This window comes from Podarcis raffonei, chromosome Z (assembly GCF_027172205.1).
Source record: "Podarcis raffonei isolate rPodRaf1 chromosome Z, rPodRaf1.pri, whole genome shotgun sequence".
NCBI lineage: Eukaryota > Metazoa > Chordata > Lepidosauria > Squamata > Lacertidae > Podarcis > Podarcis raffonei.
In genome coordinates, this window is record NC_070621.1 from 35,777,755 (window position 1) to 35,786,782 (window position 9,028).

The 9,028-nt window shown below is 41.7% G+C and overlaps 1 long non-coding RNA gene across 1 annotated transcript; it reads left to right on the plus strand.

Moving 5' to 3' along the window:
- Positions 1-1,381: 1,381 nt before the first annotated feature.
- LOC128406801 (uncharacterized) lies at positions 1,382-1,774 on the plus strand. Its single transcript, XR_008328634.1, has 2 exons — positions 1,382-1,515; positions 1,599-1,774. It is a non-coding gene; the product is annotated as an uncharacterized LOC128406801 (long non-coding RNA).
- The last annotated feature ends 7,254 nt before the right edge of the window (positions 1,775-9,028 follow it).

Genomic DNA, 9,028 nt, shown 5'->3' on the forward strand with positions numbered 1-9,028 from the left:
CACAGACTGTTTGCTTAATGATCTGCTCCAGAATCTTCCCTGGTATTGATGTCAGACTGACTGGGCGGTAATTATTTGGGTCATCTCTTTCCCCCTTTTTGAAAATAGGGACAACATTTGCCCTCCTCCAGTCTACCGGGACTTCGCCTGTTCTCCAGGAATTCTCAAAGATGACTGCCAGTGGTTCTGAGATCACATCTGCCAGTTCTTTTAATACTCTTGGATGCAGTTCATCTGGCCCTGGAGACTTGAATACATCTAAACTAGCCAAGTATTCTTGTACTATCTCCTTAGTTATTCTGGGCTGTGTTTCCTCTGCAGAATCATTTGCTCCAAATTCTTCAGGTCGGGCATTGTTTTCCTTATCGGAGAAGACTGAGGCAAAGAAGGCATTAAGGAGTTCAGCCCTTTCTGTGTCCCCTGTTTGCATTTCACCATCTTCTCCTCTGAGTGACCCCACTGTTTCTTTGTTCTTCCTTTTGCTACGAACATACCCATAAAAGCCTTTTTTGTTGCTTTTAACCTCTCTAGCAAGCCTGAGTTCATTCTGTGCTTTAGCTTTTCTGACTTTGTGTCTACACGTGCTGGCTATTTGTTTGAATTCCTCTTTGGTGGTTTTCCCCCTTTTCCATTTTTTGTACACATCCTTTTTTAATCTTATCTCAGTTAAAAGTTCTTTAGATAGCCACCCTGGTTTCCGCCTCATTGGTATTGCCTGAAGTTGTGCTTTTACTATCTCCCTCTTAACAAACTCCCAGCCATCATGAACTCCCTTTCCTTTTAGTATTATTCTCCATGGGATCTCACCCAGCACTTCCCTAAGTTTTATGAAGTCGGCTTTCTTAAAGTCGAGAAATTGAGTCCTAGTATGCTTGGCTGCTCCTTTCCGCTGTATAGTAAACTTCAGAAGAGCATGATCACTCGTGCCTAATGATCCTTCCACTTCTACCCCACTAACCAGGTCATCAACATTGGTTAGGACCAGATCTAAAATGGCTGTTCCTCTTGTTGCTTCTCCCACTTTCTGGACAATGAAGTTGTCTGCAAGGCCAGTGAGGAATCTGTTTGACCTTATGCTCTTGGCTGAGTTTGACATCCAACAAATATCCGGGTAATTGAAGTCCCCCATTACTACTATCTCCCTTCCTTTTGCATGCTTGGCCATCTGTTCCAGGAAGGCATCATCTATGTCCTCCGTTTGGCTTGGGGATCTATAGTAAACTCCCACAATGAGGTCACTGTTATTCTTCTCTCTCTTAATTTTGACCCAAATGCTCTCACTTTGGCTTTGAGGTTCTAAATCTTGGATCTCTTCACAGGTATACACATCCCTGACATATAACGCCACTCCTCCTCCTTTCTTGTCTGGTCTGTTTGCTGGACTTTGTCTTTTAAGAGGGCAATCAACATGCAATTGCTGCAGGTAAAGCTGCCTGCAACCTTTGGCAAGGTGGCAAACATTGCGCAGGAACCGCAGGCGACTGCAGCTGTTCCCTCACCCTCCATCTTGAGAACGTGTCGTTGGGGGTGACTACAGCGGTCCTCCATCATAAAAAGTGTGAAGAAAAAACCTAGGTCTCCCCCAACAAAGGTTTGAGACAAGCTCCCCTAAATCTAAAAGATGGATGAAACTGCGCGTGCCACTAGGCGCGCGCCGCTGCCCTGCAAGCTCTGATAAGCTCCTCCCACAGCTAATCCCCTGCCTCAACAGAAACCCTGCCCCCTCTGACCTTTACACAGGGAGAGCAGCTAATCAGCCACAAAGAAACACACACACAAGAAAACTCTTTTGCTCCTTCTTCAGCTGCTGCCCTGCAAGCTTTCAACTCCATAGTTATTGTATTATGATCCGAGAGAGTTCTTGGAAGAATTTCTGATTTTATTACCCTTGGCGTTAAATCTCTGGAAATCCAGATATAATCAATTCATCCTGCACTTTGATTTGGTTTTGAGAAGAAACTAAATTGTCTTTCTAGTGGGTGTTTTAATCTCCATATGCCAATTAAATCACTGTTTTCCACTAACGTAAAAAAAATGTTTCCCTTGACATGTATCTTTTTTCCTTTGAGTTCTGTCCATATCCAGAAAGCCCACCCCATTAAGGTCCTCCATTAGAATAATTCTTTGATCCAGAAATTCAAACAGCTTCTCCTCAAGTTAGGATAGCCTAACTTTTATCATCTATGCTCTGGTAACCTCTAGGTTAGAGTACTGCTAACATTTGTCATGTGTTAAGTATTGCTTTCACAGTTCTGTGGGACTTCCTCCCATCTGAGATCAGGCAGCTCCCTTCTCTGTTCAATTTCTGGCAGCACTTGATGAATTGTTTTTTTAAAAAATTTCATAAGGCCCCTCCCCTCAATTTTATGGCTAATTGGCTTTATGCTGTATCACATTTGCATCGCTGTTGGACTCCCCTTACAAACTGAGATACTAAGCAGTATGTAAATCATTAAAATTAATACATTGGTGTGTGCTTTGAAACACAAAGGAAAAATCAGAAGTGCAATTGCTGGATGGATGGTGCTGAATAATAACAGGCACATGATGATGAGTTTGGATTTGATATCCCGCTTTATCACTACCCGAAGGAGTCTCAAAGCGGCTCACATTCTCCTTTCCCTTCCTCCCCCACAACAAACACTCTGTGAAGTGAGTGGGCCTGAGAGACTTCAAAGAAGTGTGACTAGCCCAAGGTCACCCAGCAGCTGCGTGTGGAGGAGCGGAGACACAAACCCGGTTTCCCATATTACGGGTCTATCACTCTTAACCACTACACCACACTGGCTCTCTTACATTGATTGTGTAAGCTGTTGTTAGCATGCCACAATGCTAAGACCTTATCCAAACATATTTTTGAAGATCAAAGGGAGGGATAAGTTCAGGGTTTTGTTTTTTTCAGCCGGAACTCACAGGAACCCAGTTCTGACACCTCTCAGGTGGGTGCCATTGCCATTCATGGTGAGCTCCGGCTGGATAAGTTGTTTTTGTTCAAGTTACTTTGGACAGACTCTGTCCTAAAAATGCTTGGAATTTATTCTGGCATTTGGGGGGGGGGAGTACTTTGGTGGTAGAAACTGCATGGCATTCTTCGTATGATCACTTCACAAGTTTTGCATTCCATCCTGTAGTTTGTCTGGGTGAAACCCTTAAACATACTTTCCAAACAAGAGCCAAGTTAGACCTAACATTGTGGCAGTGGGGGTGAAGAAGAGAAGGTGGGTGCTCCCCTAAAAACAACTTTGGCTGCCTCCCCTAAAAAAGCTCAAAAACTTTGGGTGGGTGCTCAGCAAGTTCCACCACCTTTTTCTAGGAAAAAAGCCCTGCCTAGCAAGCATGGACAATGGTGCACCAAGGAGGTGACCTGAGGCAATCTGTCTTGGCCAGCATGTTCCTCCCACTCCACTGGGACATGGGTGGTATGTCTGGAAATCTAACAAGAAGGAGAGTCCTGGGAAGACCTGTTCCCTGCCTTGCAGGCCTTTTTCACCTGTCCTGGGAGGGCAGGGCCCTGACCGACTCTGGCTATAGAAGCTGAGGCTGCTGAACAGAATCTTGGGCTGGGGTGTTGCCTGGGGAGTTTTGTTGTGGGGAGTGTGTGTGTGTTTTTCTATCTCGTGAATTATGTGGAAATTGTTTCAGTTTGGCTGTGTACCTTTTTGATGTTTCGGACGTGAGATCTCCAGGCTGATAGTAGATCAAGACTGATGGACATTTGTTGGGGATTGAAACCGGGAAAGGGGGGGTGGAGTTTGGGGATCCAAAGGGTGCATAATTACAATCTGTTTTTGCTTTTATTTTGTTTTGCTATTTGTATGAAAATTGGGGAAGTCGTGGAAGGGAATTTGGGTCGACTTTAGAAAAAAAGTTTTAAGAATGAGAATTGATGTATAAATATTGATGTTTATAAGGTAAAATTGGCTTTTTTAAAATGAACTAAACAGAAAAAGGTTAAAAATTGGGGATAAGAACTTGTTGAACTAACAATTTGAATTGGAATATAAGAAGGGGAGGTGTGGGGAAGTCAGGGAAATATGTTATAGAAAAATAAGGATTGTAAACTTTATGTGTTTTTAACTTTATATGTTTTTTCTTTTTTGATTTTTTTTAATGTATTAAAGTGGAAAATTTCAATAAATATCTTTTAATAAAAAAAGATGTTTTGTTTATTCTTTATGGGTACTTTTGTTACGTTGCAGTTATATATTTTTTTCATGTTGTTAAGCTGCCTTGAGCATGTTTGGAACTCTGGGAAGATGACATACAAGTAAAATGATGTATGTATGTATTATAGCTGTTTTTTCTCTTCCTTTTATGGTGATGCATAAGTGATCAACATATACAGGTGATGATACATCCTGCACATTGCTCATGCACATGGCTATTTTACACACATGTAGAAATCATATGAAACAACAAGGGCTTCATGGTGTGAGTGTCTTTAGTGATCTAACATTTAAAACAGTTTGTGTCCCCCCTTTCTATGTGCTTTTACAAAATATAAGCAAAATATTCCTGCCAAAGCTAAGCCACCAATAAGCTACTTAAAAGAAATGTTTACTTAAAAGGACACTTTAAAGAGCAAATAACCCACGTGAAAGCCAATGAACCTTATTGATTTCAACAGATTATTTCTCTTTGTTGTTTGGAAAGCATGCTGATATCCTCAATCACCTTATAAGACTAGCAGCGGCTTCTTTATTTCTACACTAGTTAATTCCTGATAATATTTGCAGATGGAGAGAAGAACCAAGAACAACTTTTAGAACAATTATATGGAGGCTTTTTTAGTTTATGGAAATATCATTCAATGTACCGGTCAGTTCTGCTGCTTGCTCGATGCAGAAGGAATGCAGATCTAAAGCCCTTTGATATTTTCCTCATGATGGGTTTTGAAAGGCCTTTATGATCATCTAAATAAATGATAAATCCATCCACATTTCTTACCTCCTGAAATAGTTGTATAGTTCATACCTCATCAGATTTCTGCATTTTCAGTGAATTAGTCCTCAATTATTAATGGCTATAGAAGAGCAAAATGTGAACGCTAAATGCTAATCATGATTTCAATGTATATATGTGCGCGCGCACACACACACACACACACAGAAAGCTTTATGCTTCCTAACCTGCTAACCTAATGATCATACTTTCTAATTCCAACAAAATCAAACCAATTCACCTCTGAAATAGACAAAACATACTGTATCCTGAAGTGTAGAACAACATATAGAATATTGAGACTATATCAGTTGTTTTTTTTTAAGTGTGCTATTTGGATATACAAAATGACTTTATCCTAAAGTTTTTTAATTATAGCCAAATATACTTACTTAATGGCCTTTAATGACTGGTGGGTATTAGCTACTGAACGCATCACACATCTGCTTAGGTGAGGGCTAGAGAGAAACAAGTTTGGCTAGTGGAGTTTGGCTACTTTTGAGGGAGCCTGTATCTCTTTTCCAGCTCAATACAGATTCCTTCTTTACCCTCAGGTAAAAGCCTCAGTCTTCATGGACTGGATAGGAGCTGGGACAATTGCAAATTTACTTTATCTTAGACTGCAAGTCTCAGGGCAAGATCTACATCATTAACTTGCAACTGTTTCATAAACAAACAAACAAACAAACAAAAGCTGGAATATTTTATAGCTCAGGTAAGTGGGGCATACAAGCTGGATTGTGACCCACCCCTGGGATGCTAAACTTGACACTGTTCTTGATTGACTCCATCTGCACTGTACATTTAAAGCTCTGTTGTATCACTTTAATCAGCCATGGCTTCCCAAAAAAGGAATCATGGGCACTGAAGTTTATTATTCTGCTTATTATCCTGTCTTCTGGAGCTCTGAGGCAGCTTTGTGTCTTTTTTACATTTGTTTGACCATCGATAGCTATATTCCCTTCCTTTCTTGTTCCCCCTTAGTCCCAATTCTCCACCTAGCTTAAATTTCTGTGGAGCCACATTAAAAGACGTATGGTAGGCGTAGAAGGCTTAACAAACTACATGTCCCAGGATTCTTGGGTGGAGGTGGGGGGGAGCCATGGTATGATGCTGCTTTAAATGAATAGTGCAGATGGGACCATACTTTGCCTGGAAAACGTAGCAGCGTTTTTTAATGCATTGCCTGTATATTCCACCTTTCCTCCTAAGAGCTCAAGGTAATGTACATGGCTCTCCCTCACACCATTTTATCCTCACAATAGCCCTGTGAATTAGGTAAGCCTGATATGCTATGACTGCCCCAAAGTAATGTGGTGAGGTCCATGGCTCAGTGGGGATTTGAACCCTGGTTTCCCAGGCTGACACTCTAACTTCTACACGACTGGGTTCTTTGCTTTCTTCAGCTTCCAGCTCAAGACACTGACCTCAGGTCCTCTAGGCTAGGGCATGCATCTTCCATGTCTAGATTCAGTTGGGTTGGTCCCTGAAAGGGATAGACAATAAAGGTAAGAAAACACTTATCAGTATGAACTGTACTGCAGTGCTCCTGCCACACAATGACAGAGGAATGACAATTGATATAGAGTGTGCCACACTTTATTTGTAAAGGCGATTATTCTATTAGACAATTTCCACTGCCTTGACAAATATTGTTGTTGAGAAATGGTATACACCTTGACAATTAATCCAATCACGGGCCTATCTGGGAGCACAGATGCTGAGAGCTGATGCTTCATTTATTTGCTCCTTTCCAGTTCTGCACATCAAATAGCCAAGCTAATCAAGTTATCGCTGGTGTCTTGCAATGGAGCGGAGAGTGATTAATATCATTTCGTAGGAAGTCGCTTTGGAAAGCTTGGTGCGGGGGGGAAAGGAGGAAAGAAAAGGGTGGTGACATGAGATGAGGATATGTTTTCAGTGGGCTATTCTAAGCATGAGCCATTATTGTTGGCAGAAAGCTGATAAAAACATGTTGGCTTAAGTGATGGGTGGCACTCATTGCCTTGCTCGGTGTGTTTAAATCAAAGTTGTTGTTTATAGCCTTTGGTGCTCAGGTATGTAAGAACACCAGCTTGATAACAGCAGCTTTGTGGGAGCAAGGCGGGGAGAAAAACAGGGAACTTTCAAACCATAGAAATAATACCATTTTATCTCATCAGCCACCAACAGCTTATATTTATGTGCTTCTTCATCTGTATTTACGTACCATAAATTTATGACTCCGACCACTTAAGTCATTTCCCAGGTGTTGCTATTCTCCCCCAAACATAATTTTTTTGCCATATGGATATGCAAATGTCAAACTCTCTGCACGGAAAAAGCAATCCCAGAACATAGTGCAGCCAATTACATTTTAAGTAACTCATAACTGTTATCTCAAGCTTTCTCTTATGTAAGTTTTATATTCTTGCAGAAATTCACATTTCACACTAGATCAGCTTCTTTCCCAGTATTCTCCTGTTTGTTAAATCATTTTCAGCCATGTAACTTGTGATGCTTGCTTCTTCTTCCACCACCGCCTCACCCCATATGGGGGAATTGCAAGGTTATGGGAGGACCTTTAAATTCCAGCCCAACGTCTGGATGTGATGAACCAAAATAAAGTTAAGTATCAGGCCTCCATCTGGCTTAATATGTGATAAAGTAACACTTTTTAAAATAGTCAGGGTGCGGGAGAGCAGGGGGATAAAAATTTGAGAAGTAACCATGGCTTTGGAAGATGTATTTTGTAAGCAAATAACAAGCCAATAAAACATACGGCAGTGGAGATAGCTAGACATTTCAAGCAACATTCTTTTAATTTTCACATATGCTTAACACTGTACTTTAAAAGCACAAAGTTCTTTAAACTTCTTATATTATCCTCAGAAGTAGGCGATGAGTAACAGAGCAAGCATCCAGATTGGCATCCCATCAACTTCTCTTAAAACAGCTTAGTCGGTAGAGCAGGAGACTTTTAATCTCAGAGTTGTGGGTTTGAGTCCCACGCTGGGCAAAAATTCCTGCATTGCAGAGGGTTGCACTAGATGATCCCTGTGGTACCATCCAACTCCAAAATTTGATGATTCTATGATTCTAAGGTAGCCTGTGAACAGGACAAGCCCTGCCAAGGTGCAAAGGCAGTTTGCTGCATGGGACAGAGCCCCTATGCTATCTTCTTGGCAAGGTGGGTCACTTTTGATTACCAGAAGGAAGAAGAGAGTGGCTGAGGCGGCAGAAAAGTGAAAACACATCAGCAGAAGTGCAGGATTGGCTCCAGTGATGGATTTGCACCATGCCTACCCTCAGGAGTGGAGCTACTATGAAACTAGTGAAGCTTCAGGGCCCCTAATCTCAGAGGAGTCCCAGAAGCAGATTTAGTCTACATTGCTTTTTAAAAAATGGATCCAGTAGTATATATTCCAACAATCCCAAAGTGTGAGAATCAGTAGCACAGATATTGTAAAGGAAGGGTGTTACAGTAAAACAATTTAAAGCAAAATCTGAGGTGTAGATTTTTATTTTTATTTCAATTGAAGAAGATATGAGTGGTTACCCAGACCTGATTGCTGGTTGTGAAGGGCCTCCAAAATGTAGGTTCAACACTGCTTCATCCCTTTCCTTCCCAACAATGAACAATAACCCACCTGCCGGGAACATAGTATGGTGGCCCCACCCCAGCTCATGGTGGCATACGTAGTTCCCCCTTCTCTTCATTTTATCCCCACATCAAACCTGTGAGACAGGTTAGGTTAGGAGACAATGACTGTCTTGAGGACACCCAACGAACTTCATGGCTAAGTGGGGATTTAAACCCCAGTGTCCCAGGTCCTAGTCCAACACTCAGGCATGTGCAAAGTCCGGCCCGGGGGCCTAATCTGGCCCTGCTGGTTGATTTAATCTGGCCCCCCATGGCAGTATATGTCCTGGGGTAAAATCCTAAAAGAAGTTCAACAACTTTGGGGTAAAATTGTAAAAGTTTGGGCACCCCTGCTCTAACTAGTACACTGCATTGGCTGTCATGTGTTTAGCCTCTGCACAACAGCCTTGCACAACACTGCCTTGATTACTTAAAAGTTGCTTCTGCTTGAGCCCCTGGAACTTT